Source organism: Crocodylus porosus, unplaced genomic scaffold (assembly GCF_001723895.1).
Source record: "Crocodylus porosus isolate Cpor-Errol unplaced genomic scaffold, CroPor_comp1, whole genome shotgun sequence".
Taxonomy (NCBI): Eukaryota; Metazoa; Chordata; order Crocodylia; family Crocodylidae; genus Crocodylus; species Crocodylus porosus.
Window position 1 is genome coordinate 52,305,710 of NW_017728949.1, and position 3,329 is coordinate 52,309,038.

The following is a 3,329-nucleotide window of genomic DNA, read 5'->3' on the forward strand; positions in this document are numbered from 1 at the left end:
CCTTGGGGGCTCGGACAGGAAAGAAATTCTTCCTTATGTCCAGCCTGAAACGGTCTCGCAGGAGTTTGTGACCGTTCGACCTCGTCATCCCTTGGGGCACTCTGGTGAACAGATGTTCCCCCAGATCCTGGCTGTGGGGGGTTACTGCACCCAGGAACCCACAATGGTTAATGGTGGGGCTGTTTGTCCCACTGCCAGAAGTGAGTCCAGATCCCTCCCAGGGGGCAAGGGGCGATGACCACCCTGTCTTACAGGCTTTGAGAAGTCATACGAGGTCCACAGCCAAGGGCCCTTCCAGCCAACTTGCCTAGGAGTATGCTGAAGCTTAACTTGGACAGATCCTGAGGCCAGGGGTGAGTGCTGCCTTCCCCGAGAGCGCTTCGGTGTGAAGCAGCATGTCCTGGGGCGGGCAGGGGCAAAGCAGGGACCCAGCCCTACAGGGCACCATTCAGACGTGGAGGATGAACGAAAGCCAGGGCTAGGGAATCAGGGAAGGGCACATAATGGCCCAGCTCTCTGAGGTTATCTACAGCCGTGAAACAGGCCCCGAGATGAGGTGAGGAGATGGGATTGCTGGTCCCGACAACGAGGGTGAGGAGCAGCATAGGACATTTAGCCCGAGCTAAGTTTGACACGAGGACGGGGGCTGCAGCCCAGGCTGGGGATGGTGACTGGGCTGTGTCAATGTTCCTGCTGGGACATCAAGCTGGGGGCTCCTGGCTACAGGGTCCTGCCCCTCCACTCAGGGTCATACAAATGCTGCGTTAGGGGCAGGAAAGGATTTTACCTGCTGCTCAGATTGGTACGGACCGGGGTAGTTGCCTTTTTCTGTGGTGGGGGCAGGGCCTCTGTCTGATCTCTCATGTGTCTATTAACAACCTTTGCAGCAGCAGGACATTGGTCTTGGTGGTCCCCCTGCTTTCCTTGGGGCAGGTTCAGGTGTGATGCCTTGGGTCATGTTGCTCAGAGGTTGGACAGCGGGTTTGTCTGAGGTGGTTTGCACAGGGCTGATCCTGCCTTAGGCAGGGGTTGGACTGGATGAGACCCCTGGAGGCCCCTTCCAGCCCCACGGCTCTAGGATTTTATGTCCGCCACCCACCTTGCTAGCCAGTACTGTCACTGTAGCTTTCTCCCCCACTCCCTGCCCCATCCATCTGATATGTGGACTGAGCTAGCCCTAGGGCAGGGACCCTCTGTGGGGTAGGACTGCCCTGCACAGCACATACAAACTGCAATGCCCCAAGCTGCTTTGCCAGGCCCTGCTGCTCCACCTGCCTGTCAGGCTTGCTGCACTGCTTGCCGACTCCCTCCAAGTCACAGCTCCAAGGGCCATCACTGAGCTCCCACGCTAGCTTTGCAACCAAAGCTTGTACAGACCAGGCCCTGACTCTGAGTGACCCGGACCATGTAACTGTGCTCCTCAAGATGAGGTTACACACAGCTGGGCCCTGCACTGGGGTGGGGGTCCTTGGAACTGGCATGTACTGTGTCAGACCACAGGTCCATCCTGCCCAGCCTCCTGCATCCCAGGGTGGCACGGAGTAGAGCTGGAGGGCGAGTGCCCAGGTATGTTCTTTCACCGAGGTCCAGGCAGGTCTGGTGCAGAGGCCGTGTCCCTCACTCCCTGCTCAACAGCTCCCGATGCCCCTTTCCTCCGCGTCCCCATGCGTCCAGTCCTTTGTGGCTAAACTCCCAGCTTCCTGCATGTCTGGTGGCAACGAGCTTTACTCTTTAATGATCCCCTGGGTGAAACAGAGCTCCCTTGTGTTCTTTTTCAACTGACAACCTACTCATTTCATGCTGTGACCCCTTGTTGCTGTATTGAGAGACAGTCTGTAATAAATCCCTAGCGACTTTCTCTCCACCATTTAGTATATTTTGCACTCACAACTGCAGCTCTCTAGGGCCGGGGATGCTCAACCCCTGGCCTGTGGGCCAGATCCGGACCCTGCCACTGTGTCAATCCAGCCTGCAGTGCTCCTCAGGAGGCTGAAAATTTGGTGGTGCAGGAGCCAGGGCACTGCTCCCCTTCTACCAAACTCCCCGAGCTGTGGCCCCCCCCGCTGCAGGCCAGATCGTGCTGCCGTAGGTGGCTGGGATTGGGCCCTGGAGCCCAGTGCTGAGCCCAATCCCGGTGTGTGGGATCTGACCTCACCTCTTGTCTAAAAGCTCTTTCATGGGGTGAGATTTCAAGCCATGCCCCACGTTCCTGGGCAGTACCTCAGTGTTTCTCTGTTGCCAGCCTGTCATCACAAAGTCCTAGCAGTTGAGAAATCCCAGGAGCCTGTTCTCTTTACTCCGATCTGCCTTAAACAGTGCATAGAAAATGCTCATGTGAAGGAAGAGACTCAGCTTGCTGCCTTTCTCTAACCAAAACACACAAGAAACCCACCTGACGTCGGACATGAGCAGGGCAGCTTTTCCAGCCAAAAGCACTGGGTCATTTCCAATAAGGTTCACGTTAGCAAGCATAAGCCACCCACCTGGAGTCAAACCTACACTGCTCTGCAAACTGACAGCATCATCTGCCCTGGGCTTAGGAGAGCCATCAAGGGCTCTGGCAGATTTCATTTCTCTCCAATCAAATCCCTCCCTCCACAAATACCTTTCAGAAGACTGTTACAATCATAGAAATCTTAGAGAAGTGGGGCTGGAAGGTACCTCCAGAGGTTGCATCAAGTGCAACCCCCTGCCCGAGGCCTCATATCCCCATTTAAACCAACCCAGACAAATCCATAATCTCATCTCTTACAAATACTACAGTCACCCAACGTAACACAAGACATTATGCCTGGCTCTTCCACAGGTAAAGCAGGGGGACCACAGCAGCCAATGTCTTGCTGCCGGAAATGTTTGTTAATATACACTCAAGAGATCCCAGACAGAGGCCTTGCCCCCTGCTACAGAGGAAGGCAAAAAATATGAAGTTCATTTAATGCACATCACAGCTTTCTCCCCCAGCAGAATTTCCAAGAAGATCATTCATGAAGCAAGGCCAACAAGCACTTCAAAATCAAGAGCCAGCCCTCCCTCAGCTTGGACTCGGGTAACTTCCAAGTCCTCCAGTTTTGCTTCTGAGGTGACAGATGTTCTCAGCCAAATGCAACAATTCTGATTTTTCTTTTTAAATAAGAGGAGGAAGAGATCATTACAAACCATCCTCTTGCCTTCTCTGTAAAAGAAAACTGGGTGCCGATGCAGACTTGGCTGGTAATCAGACTAAAGCATCACATAATGACCCCAGCTGACTTCCTGCCCTTTGGGCAGGGGGCTGGACTCGATGATCTCCCGAGGTCCCTTCCAGCCCTAATGTCTATGAAATCTATGAA